This window comes from Heloderma suspectum, chromosome 2 (assembly GCF_057233095.1).
Source record: "Heloderma suspectum isolate Gila_16-S chromosome 2, 16-S_ref, whole genome shotgun sequence".
Classification (NCBI taxonomy): Eukaryota; Metazoa; Chordata; class Lepidosauria; order Squamata; family Helodermatidae; genus Heloderma; species Heloderma suspectum.
The window spans coordinates 85783661-85800384 of NC_139459.1; the positions used below are offsets into that span (position 1 = coordinate 85783661).

General features: G+C 44.2%; 1 protein-coding gene across 3 annotated transcripts in view; it reads left to right on the forward strand.

The window, feature by feature from the left end:
• The first annotated feature begins 732 nt into the window (after window positions 1-732).
• NFIL3 (nuclear factor, interleukin 3 regulated) overlaps window positions 733-16724 on the forward strand; it is a 103319-nt gene continuing 87327 nt past the window's right edge. The window contains exons 1-2 of one of the 3 annotated variants that reach the window (XM_084834032.1): window positions 733-813; window positions 5706-5797. The gene's annotated coding sequence lies outside the window, so the exon portion shown is untranslated. The other 2 variants (XM_084834030.1, XM_084834034.1) reach the window with 2 other exon arrangements.

A 16724-nucleotide genomic window follows, 5' to 3' on the forward strand; every position in this document is an offset into this window, starting at 1 on the left:
GGTTTGGGGGCTTTCCCCCCAAGCAGTTAAGATTTCCAGCAGCGAATACTCTAGACCTCAGCATTTCAATACTTTCCAATAGGTAGAATGACTTTATGAGAACAGGAAAAAACGTTTACATCAAAAATGGATGCCTGACCATGCAGCTGGTGGGTGCAGTCCTGTTGATACTAATTGGTGGCCAGCAGCAATTGTGGCCGTTGTTCCTGGCTCTGAAGCCATTGCGTGCCTCTCCAGTCTGCTCCTGAAGCTCCGGCCTAGCTGAAGAAGCCAGCTAGTCATTAAAAGACAAGAGACCGGGCAGGGGCATTTGGGATTTTGGCAATTCTGCAACAAAAATCAGGCTTTCTCCTCAATGAATCAGCCTTTCACAGAGCCAGCAGTTACAGACCTCTTCAGTCAGTTTGACTCACTGGGTCATGGAAACCTTATGCTAGAACCAGCCTGCTCTGTTTGGCAAATATTGACTTTTCACTGCCTGTTTCATTTTTAGTCCCAGCCAGTGCAACTGTGGGTTATTTAGTAGCTTGTAGATGAAAGCAATGGTGGAACAGCTGATTATCCCAATGATGTTATTACTGCCAAAAAAGGAAGTTGATCAGGAAAGACTGCAAAATAGAAAATTACCTATCTGAACATGCATGGATATCTTTTGGCTTCCTTAAATGTGGAATGCTGCACTTCCTGTCATGAGTTAGGCCCAGTTCCTTGTAGGCATTGGCCAGTCTGGCTGGGAATGATGGGAGTTGCAATCCAACTCAACTGGAGGACACCAGGTCGGGGCAGGCTGTTCTAATGGATCATTGGCAGCTGGTAATTGGCATGAATCAGTCACTCTCTAGTTACTGGCTCTGATCTAACAGATACATGTGTGTTGCCCCTTTAAAAAAAGTGGGGGGGGGGGAGGAAGCAAAACCCTTGCCCAAAAGCTGTTGGAGGGGAAGGGAGGAAGGACTGGATCCACATCCTGTTCCCCCTCCCAAACAGCTGATTGGTGAGATTTTGATTTTTTGAAGAGGGGCTAGATGTGTGCATGCCTAGGTGTTGGACTGGGTGTGGGGGTGCATCTGCACAGCATGTGTTTGTGGACGTGACCATCTAGCTCAGGAATAGACAGCCAGGTGATTTCTAGGTGTTTTGGACTTTGACTCTCATCAGCCCCCAGACAGCATGTCCAGTGGTCAGGGATTATGGGAGCTGTAGCCCAAAACATCTAGAGGGCTCTAACTAGGGTTGCCAGATCCCCGGCCCTGCCCCGAGTCTCCGGGCCCTGCCCCTGACCTTCAGGTGGGAGGGGAGGGGGGAATATCCGGCCAGGCAAGAGGCCTCCACCCATTCCCTCCCTTTCTCCCTCCCTCCCACACCTGCTGCTGCTTTCCCATGAAAGCTTTGAGGAGCATGCCAGCCCCTCCAGCGCACCCCGTGACTGCTGGCAACTTCCTGGCCAACTTTGCAGCTCTCCATATTTCTCTCTCTGGCATGAAGATCTGCCAAGACTGCCCCCACTGGGAGAGATCCCGCCACCTTATACAAGGCGAAATCAGGATGAGAGCTTTCGCACCCCCAGCCCAGGGATGAGGGAGAAAGCAAGTAAGGAAGAACAGGATAGGGTTCCCAGGACAACAGAGGTGGCTGATGCGCCCTACAAGTTTAAGAGAGACTGGCTGGTGTCTAGGGCAGGAATTCCTCTCCTGCTGCTGCTGTCTGTGGCTGCAACACTGCAATGCTCTTTGTCTCTCTCAGTCGGGACCTGAGGTCATTAACGGTCACAGAGATGGCAGCGATTAGACCAACTGCTTATACAGTGCAAGGCTGGAAGGGAAGAGTAGAAGGGCTAGGGCCATAGCAGCAGCAGCTGCCCAAACAGCATCAACCCTCTGAGGTAGGGGAGGCCAAGAGTACATTCCTATACCTGTCTCTTCCAAAGTGAGCCCCACTGAGTTCAATGGGACTTATGTCCAGGTAAGAGCTTATGGGATTGCAGCCTGAAGATTTAAGAGGGAAGCAGACAAAACCACAATCAGGAGGAAATTCAGATCCAGAGAGCTGCTGAAGCTTTACTTCCAGGAATATCTCCTAATTTCATATGCCGTAAAACTAGTTTAAGATCCTTTCTTTGAGGAACAAACTACCCACTCATGTTATTTAAAAGTTAGGGGCTTGGGAAGAAGGTAAGAGTTTGAAGATACACTTCAAACTTTGACCTTAATTCCAAGTCTCTAACCCTTTGAAAAATGTTACTGGGTAGTTTTCTCAATTTGTTCCTCAAAGAAAGGATCTTAAATATGTTTTACAGCATATGAAATTAGGAGATATTTCTAGAAGTAAAGCTTCTTAGTCTGCCCCTCCAAAGAAAACATCCTAAACATGTTTACATAGGTCCCACAAAGTTTGAGGGGATTTCCTAGTAAGTATGCTTAGGATTTCAATCAAGGTCTGTCTGTCTCAAATGCTTACGGGATTTCATCTTTCATATTACACAGTCCCCTTTTCACACAGGGCATCTCTACACCAGCCTAAATTCCTGCATTTAAAACAGGGCTTTCTGCTTCCTTTTTAAATGCAGGATCATGATGACTCCCTGTTTCACCCCCTCCTCCTCTCCATATCTGAGTCTTCCATTATCTTTCATTGATCTCACTCCTCTTGTGCTTAAACTCTTTTGAAGGAGGGAACTGAAGCAGAACACAATGGGGTAATTTAATAGCTCATTATCTGCGATCTATTTAAAAAGAGAACAAAGGGCATTTAGTGCAGGAGATGTCTTGGAGGTTTACAGCGTCATGTAAAGAGCCTGCAAACTTCTGTGAAGGAGCAATCTCAATTGCAGGATAAAAGCTCTGTGTGAAGAAAGCCAGAGGTATACAGAGCTTCTCTTTTGAAAGGAAGATGGCCTAAATCCAATTGTTACTCCCAACTAGAGTAGACACACTGAATCAGTGGGAACTTGGTAAGTCCACACTTATCTAAGTTCCATTGCTTCATTGGGTCTACTCTGGTGGGGACTTGCAACTGAATTGGTGATCTGACCTGTTTCTGTTATAGCAAGAAGTGCGGAGAGTGGTACTGCTGGATCCAGAGTTCAGCCACCGGAGAATCTGTGTTTTCCTTTTTAAAAAAAGGTTCTAGCCCTTACAGCTGCGAAGGTGTCAATGAAAGTGTGTCATAATTTCCGAGTGTTTTGCGGCCTGTTACATTCTGGGCCAGGGAGAGAGACGGTGGAACCCTCGGTAGCATGCTGTGACAAGTTTGCACAGCACTTTGAAGATAAAGTTGCTCAGATTCGTCATGAATTGGACACCACCATTAATGCAGTTCCATTGGTAGAGGCATTCAGAGAACTGTCTGGTCCAGTTTTATTAGATGAGTTTCAGTTACTGAGGCCTGAGGATGTGGACAAGGTGCTTGGCCAAGTCCAATCAACCACTTCTGTGCTTGACCCTTGCCCTTCATGGCTTATTAAATCAAACAAGGAGGGGATGTCTGGCTGGGTCCAGGAGGTTGTAAATTCTTCCTTGAGAGAGGGAGTGGTGCCTGCCGCTTTAAAAGAGGTGGTAATTAGACTACTCCTGAAAAAGCCTAACCTGGACCCAGAGGATGTTAACAATTATAGGCCAGTGGCCAACATCCCCTTTCTGGGCAAGGTGCTTGAGTGGGTGGTTGTAGGACAGCTCCAGGCACTGTTGAATGAAACAGATTATCTAGATCCACTTCAATCGGGCTTCAGGCTTGGTTTTGGAATGGAAACTGCCTTGGTCGCCCTGTGGGATGACCTCTGCCGGGAGAGGGACAGTGGGAGTGCGACCCTGTTGATTCTTCTGGACCTCTCAGCAGCTTTCGATACCATCGACCATGGTATCCTTCTGGATAGGTTGTCTGGGTTGGGAGTTGGAGGCACTGCACTACAGTGGTTCCGCTCCTACTTAGATGGCCGATTCCAGAAGGTGGTGCAGGGGGATTATTGCTCTGTGCCATGGCAATTGTGCCATGGGGTTCCACAGGGCTCTATTTTATCCCCCATGCTGTTTAACATCTACATGAAACATCTGGGGGAGGTTATCCGGAGGTGTGGGCTGAGGTGCCATCAATATGCGGATGACACCCAGCTCTACCTCTCTTTCTCATCAAAACCAGGTGAGGCAGTGGCTGTTCTGAATCAGTGCCTGGGCACGGTCATGGACTGGATGAAGGCCAATAAACTGAAACTCAATCCAGACAAGACGGAGGTACTGTTAGTGGGTGGTTCGTCTGCCCAGCTAGGTGATATTCAACCTGTTCTGGAGGGGGTTGCACTCCCCCTAAAGGATCAGATTCGTAGTTTGGGGGTGCTCTTGGATCCAGAACTGTCACTTGAGACACAGGTGAACTCAGTGGCACGGAGCACTTTTTATCAGCTTAGGCTGGTATACCAACTACACCCTTATCTGGACAGAGATAGCCTAGCTACAGTTATCCATGCTCTGATAACTTCTCATCTGGATTACTGCAATGCGTTATATGTGGGGCTGCCTTTGAAAATGGTCTGGAAACTTCAGCTGGTCCAAAATAGGGCAGCAAGATTGTTAACAGGGACTGGCCTGCGAGCTCATATTACGCCAGTACTTTTCCAGCTGCACTGGCTGCCAGTCCATTTCCGGGCCTGATTCAAAGTGCTGGTGTTAACATTCAAAGCCCTTAACGGCTTGGGGGCAGGTTACCTGAAGGATTGCCTCCTCCCATATGTGCCTGCCCGGACATTAAAATCATCATCAGCGGCCCTTCTATTTGAGCCCCTGCCAAAGGAAGTGAGGCGGGTGGCTACTAGGAGGAGGGCTTTTTCTGCTGTGGCACCCCGGCTGTGGAATGAGCTCCCTAGTGAGGTTTGCCTGGCGCCTACATTGTATTCCTTTCGGCGCCAGGTGAAGACCTTTTTATTTTCCCAGGCATTTTAGCTTTCTAAATTTTTAGCTTTGCTGTTTTAAATCTGTATTTTAAACTCTTGCACTGCTGCTAGGTTTTATTGTGGTTGTATTGTTATATTGTGGTTTTAATGTTCTATATATTTTAAATTGTTTTATTGTGTGCTGTTTGGTTTTAATTTTTGTGAACCACCCAGAGAGCTTCGGCTATTGGGCGGTATAGAAATGAAATGAAATGAAATGAAGAAAGAAAGAAAGAAAGAAAGAAAGAAAGCCTGCTGCAATCTCAGCATTTGATTTCTTTGATGTGATGTAACCCACTTTTGTTTTAAAGAGACATTTTTGTAAAATAAAAAACAAATTCTGTTTCCCAGGCACTGTTGATTCTCCTTTTCTCTCCTCTTTTCCTACCTTTACCTTAATGCTAAAACTAACTTTGTAGTTGTGATTGTCCTGTCAACACAAAGGATGTCAAAAGAAAAGAAAAGAAAGGAGCTGCTTGCTTTGGACTCATCTCAGTTATCATGCTGGTACGGCTGTGTAGATGTCAGCAGAAGAGTAGCATTTCACATGACTGGGTGTGTTTTGACAGTGGTGGAACCAGTGCAAAAATCCCACTACTCTAGGATGTAGTATGTGGGCAAATATCTTACAGTTTCTGTTGTGATGGCTACATATGTGTAACAAATGCAGTCATGCTGGGTTTCCTTACTGTTATAGTTGGATGCAAGGTTGCAGTGTAGCTTGCTGTATTACAATCTGAATTGAGGCATCTTGTGAAAATAATAGTTGGATTTCTTTGAACAGAGAATGATCAACACAAGAAGCTTCAGAGGGCTATGGATAATTTTGAGAAGCCTTACCAACGACAGCAGAATCCTCACGATATCTACACAGAAGTAAGTCCCATTGAGTTCTATGGAGTTTAGTCTTCACTCATTAAGCGTGTTTAGAATTGCATTGTTCAGGGGCATCAGTCTTTACCATTGAGTGTTCCCATCTAACTAACATCTCTACAACACTAGGCTCCCCTCTTCCTACAGTGGCCTTCAGGTGACTGGCCTGAGGGCATTTAAACTCTTCTTGCCAGAAGTCAATAGGCTAGATTAAATGTTCCCTACCCAGGCTTTGTAAACAGGTGAGAAGGAATGGTCCCCTCACTTCAGCTGGACCTGGGAACACCCCCTTTTAGCTAAGATTTGTATCTTAATTTCGAACCAGAGGAACATTTTCTAATTTGTTAGACGTTGTGTTTTTTATTTGAATTACATGCTCCGAGCAACTGTGGTTGATGCTTAATGTATCATGCTTAATGACATCACCGAGGCCTGCCCCCTGTGACATCACCTGACTCTCTAGGTCTCAGGATTGGGCCCTGAAATCTCAGGGCCTGGGATGTTTTGGACCTGGCAACCTTACTCCCAACCCTTGATCTCATTTCTGTGACTGCATATCCCACTTCTACACTCATATGTCTCTTCTAGAATTATTGTCTTTAAATTGGGTTGGGTTTTCAGTGAAGGCTATAAATTTCTTTTGCTTCATTGGAAGTGGGCAAAACATCGTAGTAATATAAAAGTCCTATCCTAGCATTATACCAATAAATGTATTCCTTGATAACAAGAGTCATCTGCATTGACACTTTATTCTATTCAAGGAATATTCTATTTGTTACAATTATTCAAGTGTCTTATTATATAACTGGATGTCGTAGAATTCTGGTGCAATAGATAAACTTATGTCTTGCTTAAGGTATGCTCTAACCCAGGGGTATTGAACCTCTTTCAGCCCATGGGTCAAGTTCCATTTTGGAGAAGCTTTGGGGGCTGCATTCCAGTGGTGGGCATGGCCAAAGACAAAAGGGGCAGGGCCAAAATACCAGCATATTTTGACTGTAACTAAGTTACTAAGCTGTAGGAGAGGCATTTGAACCTTTTAGGGGTTCAAATGGGGGAAAAAGTGCACAAGCCTGGGAAACTATCAAACAATCAGTGGTTGGGGGAAAGGGGGTGGGGCCAGGAAAAGGAAGACATCGGGTGGGCCAAATTTGGCACCCAGGCCTGAGGTTCTGCACCTCTGCTCTAACCTGTGCTTCAGTCTTATGGTTTGGAACAGGTATCAGAGTTTGAATACAAATATGAGCTATATAACACATAATAAAACCTGACTGAAATAGAAAGTCTGAACGAGAAATCCTTTATGACCTAATATTGGCTGAATCCCTAGTCACTGAAAGCCAAACAGGAAGGGCTTGCTGTTTATTTATTTATTTATTTATTTGTGCCCCACCTTTGTACCCAAAATGAAGGCAGCTTCCAAGAAATGTTTGCGCTTTTGTGGACCTTCAGAAGAAGGAACATCCATAGTTTCAGAATTGTGTTTCTCTGTGGTTCAAGGGGTAGAAAGTACCTGTGCTAGACAGGCAGATGAACGATCAGCATGCAGCACTCAAGTGGCAAGCAGGTGGTAGACTTGGCAAACAGTAAGCGGGCAGAGGGCAGACACCAATAAAACAAGACTGACAGAGTCTGTTGTTACAGAGGAATGGCGTGGTGGCCTTCCACAGAAACACATTGTCCGGACTGAGTGAGGACACAAAATCTGGGAGCTTTAGAGCAAGTAGTGGGACAGGATTGGCTCTCTCGGTGTCACCTGTTCCCCAGGAAGATTCTGTGCTGTGGCATCAACCTCCTCTTATATGAGACATTTGAGTGTTTGAGACTGTGTAATCCTTGTGTGTTTGAGACTGAAATATGACAATTAGCATATATTTTAGAGCTTCTCTTTCTGCATGCTGAACTATTGAGCAACAGAAAGCAAAAAGGACATTAGAGACGGAGATTTGGAGTTCATGATTTTGTGGTTTAGGAGGGGGACACAGCAGGGGTAATTTTATTCAGCCAGTTTTTCTTCCTCAAATGCTCTTTCATCAAAAGAGCTTTATTACATTATGCCATGTTTTGTGCTCGTGTTTCTAATATCACACTGACTTATCCGAAATGGCTTTGAAAATGTGCACTGCCTCCTTCTGAGTCAAATTCAGGCCTCATTAAAATTCATCCACAGTCAGTCAAAAGCTTGGAGCACTTGGGCAACGCTGAGAGGAGGAAGGGCCCTTTATTATATTTTATTTTTCTGATAGCATTATTATTTCAAAGAGTGTCCACATTTAGAGGCACCTTGGGTTGATATCACTTCGGGCTTCCTATTGGGAGAGCTGGTCTTTTATTAAAGCATTGTGACACGCAAACTAGTCAACAGTCTCTCAAATCAGCACCATTTCAGTGCATAATTACATTACTCCAATCTGGGGGGGGAGTAAATCTTGACACTCATTAATTTCAAACTCCTCATGGTATCAAGTGTTGCAGCTGGTGATTTGAAGCAGCGTATGAGAGCTTGGAACTCAGGCTGCACAGGGCAGTGTGTCTGAGTGATTCTGGCTTGGCGGGAGGGTTTACTGTCATTTGTTCTCATCTGGCACAAGTTTCCAGTTCCAGCTCCTTTGCACACTAAGATGACCATTCTGCAGATAAGGGAATGAAGCTTGGGGCATTTCCCCCCATGAGATACTGAAAAGAGGCTTTGACCTTCTATCCTGCTCTGCGTATGCCATTTGTGAATTTTATTGATGTAACAGAAGACATAAGAGAAACCTAAGGTACACTGGATCCACTGCAGGTTTTGTGTTGGTGGTGGAGATTGCTGTGTGTATTGGCAGTTTTTAAGAACCGCAACCGTCCTTTGGCAGCCACACCTCACAATTTTGAATTGGTCATGTGGAGTTCACAAGCACACAGAGACCTCTTTGCGCAATGACTTTGAGGATGCTTCTCCCAGCAGTACTTGGTGAGGACTCTCGATGATGTGCTCAAAGTCAATGGAGACAAAGGTTTGTGCATGCCTTTGGCCTGTGCATGACTGCTTCCATGCATGGCAGCAGTGGATCAAAGTCGGTGTGAGCTGCAGCTTATGCACCAGGCATGGTTCTGAGCATTGGTCCCTAAGCAAAGGCAGATTTACATTTCTTTTTGTGGAAATGATATAGTACACTCTTTATTCAGCAACTTGTAAATAATACGTCAATGTGAGATGAAAAGCAGAGCAGAGCCATTTTTGAAATGTACATTTGTGTCAATGTAGCATTTGCATTCCATTTCAGGTGGGAATGCAGAAACCAATTAAGGTCTCATATGTGAAAAAGGCCTGATGAATAGTCACTTGTCTGAAGCCACCTGTGAGATTCTAGATGAGCAATGATAAACCAAAGGCCAAGACCAACATGCTATCAACTGTACCACACTAGCTGTCATTTTTTCACTACTGTTACTGATACATGCTCTTTTAAATCCATTCCTAATTCAGGGGAAGATACTTATTATTTTATTATTTATTTCTCTGATGGTTTTCACATTTATCTGTTGCAGGCATAGGCAACCTCCAGCCCACAAGTCACATATCGCCCATGGGGAATTCCCCATCCAGCCTGCCAGCTTCGTCCCCAGGCCCCACTCCCCTTTTAGGAAAGTTCAGTCTGCTTTCTAGGTTCTTCTCTCACCTCATTATCAACTTGATATTGTATTAAATTCATACAACTTCAGTGGGGGATTTGAATACCTGGTGGGGGCGTTTTCCTGCCAAAACTGAAGTAAATACAGCTTATAAAAACCAGCACTTCATTGTATTGTGTAGCCAATTTATTTATTTATTTCTCTTACTGAGAACCTGATTTGAGACAGGATACTCTCTTTTGAACTCTGCTAATTCTATTTAATGATGGTAATACTATATGAGCTTATTCATATTTATCCTTAACGATTAATGAAAAGAAAGGCTAATAGCTCATGCATCATCTAGTACAATTAGGTCGCAATTCCATGCATGTTTAGACAGCAAAAACTCCCTGGCTGGGGCATGCTGGGAGTTGTAGGACTTTTTTCTGTCAAAATATGCATAGCATTCCACCCTTAGAAAATGAACATTTCAAGCAGTGGAAAATAATGTTATCTACTAGTTTCAGTAAGGATAGCTGCTTATATGCACAAATTAAATGGATTCCAGTTATGGCAGCCCATTTTTGGTAAACATAAACTGACCTATGCAGGTCTTGAACTCAGAATTCCAGATGTTGTGTTCAAGTGCTTATTTAAATGGTTGAAATAACTGGCTAACTGGGATATTTTCTTTTTGGATTATTTATTGTACAGGTGACCTATTCTTTTGGATGAAATAGACAAAGCTGAACACTAAAAACCATTTCAAAGCAGTCCTATTGAATGAGATGGAATTTTGTTTGCTTGTCTGTATTCAAAACTCTAAGAACACTGCACCAGGGTGGGCTGGGACAGAAACTGTCTACTATTTTGCTTCTGGCTGTATTGTTGCTATACAATACTTACAACCATTTGCTTTTCATGGTATTCCCTTGCACATTAGACACAGATTCTGTATTTTCATGGGTTGAGGTATTTGGATTTGAGGTGTGATCAAGGTGAGATGATGGGAGGCAAGGCTGAACTGAATCCAGAAAATATTCTAGGGATGTCTGTGGACCTATGAGGCAAATAAATAAATTTAGAGTTTTGTGGCTATGACTTTGTTTCAGTCATGTCCCCTCCTTCCACTTAAAGAATTTCCAAATTTTTATATGGAGACCATCATGAAGCAATGAAAGAACATACGGAGTTGTGCAATTGTCACATGCAGATCAGAATTCAGGAGTCTGGCCTAGACTCCTGCTCATCTCTCTTGCACTGCACTACAGCCTCCAACCCACTTGAATAAGGTCAAATCACACCAAGGTCGTGCATGTGTGCATACATGCATGCTTGCATATGTGGTACATCTTAGACTGTGCTGTCAGATAATGGACTTGACCTGTTGGCCACCAATGATGTAAAGAATAACCATGCATATATATGCTCTGTCATAAGGTTCATAACCAAGGAGTTTTTGCGGTTAGGAAAATACAATGAAATGAATCCTCAATAGAATCTGATAGGTATGTAGTTATTAAATGATAATCTTGCTCATTTTTTTCTTTTTCTCTTGTTTGCTTGTTTCTTTACCCTGCCTCCAGTGCAGGATATAATGTACATTCCATACCCGGTTAAACCTGATAAATTCTTGCTCTTATTAGTTGAAGCTTTCACATAAACTGAAATTACCCAGCCATATCTAATTTTTGTTGTGATTATGGTCATTTATCACTGTTATTTTCATTCTGGCAAATACCCCAGGAATAACCCAAGCTACCTTTATCACTTACTGGAAACCGCCAGTCATCTGGTTCCATGCTCACTGATACAATAACACAAAAACACTCAGTTCTCCGCAGTGCACTTTTATTGTGGACTTAACACATTCTCCCGTGCAATTGCATGACCTGATTTAGAGGTCATGAAGTGTTCTATTGAACCATATCCTGGAGCTATACTTATCTCCTACCCATTCATATCAAGGCCATCTTTCTTTTGCCCTTTTATCTTTTACTCTGGGCAGGCCACTGGTGTTTAAATGCTACCCCCTAACTTGGGAGCTTGGTTACTGATACTCACATCCTATGAAGAAATGCATCCTAAGCCAGCGGTAGGCAATGTGGTACCCATGGGCACTAATGCACCCCTGGACATTTTTCTTGGCACCCACCAAGCTGCCCTCCCATGCCCAATTCTTTTAGAATAAGGTAACAGCAGGTGGGATTGCTTCAAAATAAAGTCAGGGTTGCCAGCTGCTGCCATCTTCATTTCCCCTTAATGTCTCTGAGCTGCTTCTCTGCCTTCTACTCAATCTTTTGGGCAGGTTACTTGTCCTTTGTGACTAGCCACATTGCAGCTATTTTGTAGTGGTGCCTAGCTCAGGGTCAGAACCAGGACTGCTCCTCTTTCAGTCTCCTGTTTATACTGTAGAAGTGACTCCAATCCGACTGCTTTTCAGTGATGGCTTTCAAAGTGAGATGGGACCCACACTAAGGAGATGCAGGCAGTTCTAAGGGAAGTACCTATTTGATAGCCGATTAACCAGGTATTTTGGGCCTGCTTGCGAGAGGTAAAGATTAAATTTTTCATATTGCATTTCCTTTGTTAGCTATATGGTTCTCTTGAAGGGTTGGCACTATGGCATACAGAATGCTGAATTGGAGTTAGGATTTGACCATTCCTTATACAAAGATTTGTACAAAATAGTTAAGCAGAAATTTAATATCTGACTTACCATGGAGCCACTATGGTCAGGGCCGGCTCTGCCATTAGGCAGAGTGAGGCAGTGCAAAGCAACAGATACTGGGAGGCAGGGAGTGGCGGTGAAATGCGGGAGGACAGAGCTGTATGTGCCATGTGGCCTGCCCTGAGCCCTCTGAGCTAGCCTGGTGCCCTCAGATGCAGTGGAGGATGTTGTCCCATTGCCAGTATTGAAGTAAGATTCAGCTGCCATTCCAGTTGGCTTCTGTGCATGGAGTGGCAGGGGGGCGAGGAGCACCGTCTTGTCCTTTGCTTCGGGCAGCAAAATGACTTGGGCCAGCCCTGACTGTGCTGCATGCCTTCTTATACAGCTCATGAAAGAACTTTACTTGTAGCTCAGTTAGGGGAATGACTAATTCTTTCTGTATTATAGTGACTCATTATTTGTTCTGAGAAACAGCTTTTCTTAAGTTATGGTGCCCACTCAGTTATTCCCTCCCCAACCCTGTCAAATGTACTGCTTATCAACCCAAGCAGACTAATGGCACCCCTGGAAATGATCCTGCAGCTGTCTTCCACTATGTTTTATTAATAAAACTATTATGTGTTACATGACTATATGTAATTGAGTTGTTTTCTGCATCTCCATGGAAAATGTCTGTGTTAAATCTGGAATGTAGTACAGAATTTGGATTTACGAGCATTTCTGTTATACGCATACCTGCAATAGAAAAAGCAGACTTCTAGTCCTCAAGAATTTTGAAAATGGGCAGGCAGTAACTGTGCACCAGTTTATACAGTATGGCTTTAACATTACAGATATTAAAGTGTTATGAAATGTGGGTTTTGTGTGTTAAAGAAGGACGTTCTGATATGATGTATTTCTTGTATAAAATTCAGAACCGCAGGAGCTACAGTCAAACTGAGCGAGTGGTTTTTTCTAACGGGGACTCTAACGGGGCTATCCAAGGTGCTGGACCTATTTGAGGGATAGGGTTCAGCACCTTGGATAGCTCCTTTAGAGGTTTGGCTGGTTCTGACTGAAACTCAGAATGGAGTCACACCCCACCAAAATCAGAACCACCATCCTCCATTGGCTGGAAGTACTAAGTAATTACAGTGGTGTCGTGGAGCCAGGGCTCACAGGGATGCAGCACCAGCGCTTTTTTATTAGCAGGGGCACTGATGTCATCTGTCAGCCCCTCAGACTTCTCTGTTCCCTCTGAGTTTAGCTACAAATCCTCTAAGTAGCTGAGGGAAAATGAATTTTCCCAGCAAAAATATATTGTTCCCTGTTGGGAAGCAAAGTATTTTGGAGTGGCTTGGTCTTGAATAAGCAATTAAGACCCATTAGCTTTACGAAAGACCTGCTGCTGGTGGAGACCAAAGCTGCTAGAACTGGTTTGTTGATGTAGATCAACAGAGCTGCCCACATTTTGCTTCTCCTTGGGGGCGTGGCAGTGGGAACTATCATGATGAGTGCCTGCATGTCAAAATGTATCAGTATGCCACCGGTAGTATACGGTCATCTGTATTTGCCCTCAGCCTTGCATATGGTGCAACAGTGCCCATAGCATTTCTGTCTTTTCCAGCTCTCTCTTGATAGACAGACTGAGTGGTAGGGAAAGCTACAGAATTACTTGTACTTTAGCATGACACACTACTAAACAGACAGCTTGTTAATGGATTAGAATCCACAAGTTAAGTGAAAACCTAAATTTGTGCATCACAGGAACATTTACCAGCATTTTGCTTGTTTCTTAGCTTCCCAATACAGTATTCCATCATTCGTCTGACAAAATGATTCAGTCATAAGAATTGCTTCTGGGCGATTGCTTCTTTTAGTGTTGCCTTCTGTTGCATCTTTGAATATCTTAGAGACAGGGAACACGTACAGCAGCCTTCTCCAACCTGGTGCCCACCAGCTGTGTTGGATTACAACTCCCAGAATCCCCCAGCCAGCATCTGGAAGGCACCAGGCTGGGGAAGGCTGATGCAAAGACACCTTAATTCTGATTGGGGAATATGAAGTGGATAGATCTATTTCAGCATATAAGAAGCACTTTTTATAGTCTCCTGAGATGAAGATTTTGCTAGGTGAAGATACCAGAGGTAACTGAATGCATCACTGAATTGGCAGGGAAAGATGAAACTGAGATTCTTAAAACATGAAATTATTTGATAGCTTAATCAAAGTATGGGTGGGGGGGAATTAATCAAAGGGCAGCATTGTATTTTCCAGCCACATTTCTTTTATTTCAAAGCAAAAGGAAGAAAAGAATATCTCCCTTCATCTTAGTCAAATATGTATAACATTTGTTAAGTGTTAGAGAGCTGTGTTCTTTCTTTCTGCTGTACTTTATGTATATGACAGTATGTATATTTTCTCCTACACAACATTTTCCTCCATGTAGGAAAACTGTTATGTGTGAAGCAGCTCCTAGATGTCCAAAACCGATGCACATTCTCATGCAGCATAGCACAGTGATGACTACAAAATGGAGACTAAATTGTAAAGCACAAAGCTCACTCCAGAACCAAAAGGTTCTCTGTTTAGCTGGTGTGCAATAGGGGCAAGGTGGGTTGGGGCAAGAGAACGGAAACTTTAGCCACATTTTCTGTTCTTAGGTTCCTCATATGGGTGTATACATAACAAACTAGACTCAGTTACAGTGTAATCCTATGCACATTAACTCACAAGTCCCATTGACTTGAATGTGGCATAATCCCAAGTAAGAGCTTTTCTGCACAAGGCTATTAATCTGCTACATAACCTCTAGGTACCACTGTGGCATAGTGGAATAGTGCAATTCACAAGTGGAAATAGCATTTTCTTTTGCTGTATTTAAATAATACCGCATTTTCCATGCTCTACCACCCTCCTCCGAAAGTGCTTTTTAAAAACAGAAGCGAAACTGGAGGGTCATGACATCGTCTAAAGAACCCATAAACAACCATGAGTAGGGAATGATGAGCACACAGTAAATGCCTAGTGTAGAAAAGCTCCTGGTGACTATGGGATTTCTCAAGATAGAAGTTAGGATCTGGAGGGGAACAAGTGAGAGGGTGACTGGGTGGAATTGGAGAGAACCTGCCCTGACCTCAAGTGGAAAATCATGGGCTGTGATGGAACACTGGGCAGGCCAAAGGCATTTTGCTGCCTGAGGCAAAAATGGAACCCCCTTCTTCCCCACCCCCCATTCCATGTTCAGAAGCTGATTGGACTGGCAGTGCAGTGTTATTTTGACACTGGAGATGGCACAGCATCCTCTTGAGGGCAGCAGGATAGCTTAGGAGACACTGAGCCAGCCACATGGCCCATATAGCTCTATCCCACAACACTTCACCACCACCCAGCACCCAGCAAACCTAATGATATGGCCAGCCTTGATAGAACAAGGCGGGCTGGAATCACAGTACCTCAGAGAGCTCAAAGTGAGCAACTGGCTCCGACATGTCTTGAGGCTGACGTGAGGCCTTTTTTCGCTGCAAGCCAGATCAACCCTCAGATCATAAGCCATCCTCATCCTCTGGCCTGGAGCTTAGCACTCTGCCTCCTTTCTGTTAGTTCTCTCGAGGCTCATTCCCAGCACCAAAAGGCAGGCATTGGGGTGCGTGGTGCACTGGTGTGGAGTGGGCCCATTCCGGAGTGGGGCAGGTACAGGAGTTACTATCTCTGGAGGTCCAGTTCAGGGGTCCCTGGCTAAGGGTGGGGGCTGTAGAACAGGCTCAGGCTTGATGATGGGGACTGTTTCAATTGGTATCCAGCACTCTGCCTCCAGTGCTGCTAGCCCATCTGGTCCCTCCTTGTCTGGGTCAGAGACAGGGTTTGAGCTGTTGCTCAGGATAGGCGGCACTGACTGCAGTGGGAGGAATTTGTGTATGTTTTTAAATTTATTTGTATATCAGCCTCCCAAAACAGAAGTATTGATACAGAAAAGCACCAATAAAAATTCATAGAATAAAAAGACCAGCAACTACACTCTAGATAAAATGCCAGCGACAATTTGCAAAAGCTAGATAAAGCCATCAGACCAGGCTCCCCCAATCTCATGCCTTCCAGATGTTTTGGACTACAGCTCCCAGCATTTCTGACCATTGACCATGCTGGCTGGGACTGATGCAAGTTGAAGTCCAAAACATTCTGAAGGGCGCCAGGTTGGGGAAGCTAAAATATCACAAGCCTGAGAGAATAAATGTGTCTTCACTCGACTCTAAACAGACAACAGAGTTTGGTGCTAGGCAAGGCTCTCTTTGGCAACTGTTCCAATGTCAGGGTGCTACAACTGAAAAGGCCTTACCCCAGGCCTGAAATGCCTTAACCCAGATGGTAGAATGACCCTCAGATGGACCTCCAATGAGCAGGTTTGTGGGGCAGGAGGATGTTTTGAGGTAGTCTGATTCTAAACTATTTAGGGCTTAGACAGCTGACCATCAGCTTGAAAAGGACTTGGAAATGGGCCAGTAGCCAGTGCAGCTGTTTCGGGACTGGTGAACTGTTTCCCATTCATCCATCCTAGCTAGTAACCAAGCAGTTGCATTTGGACTAAGGCCGCGGTGCTGTCTGGATGAGATATGCAGCCATGGATGTGACAAGGAAAGAAAGTGGGAGTCAACATGATGGGTTACACATTATAATAAATTCCAA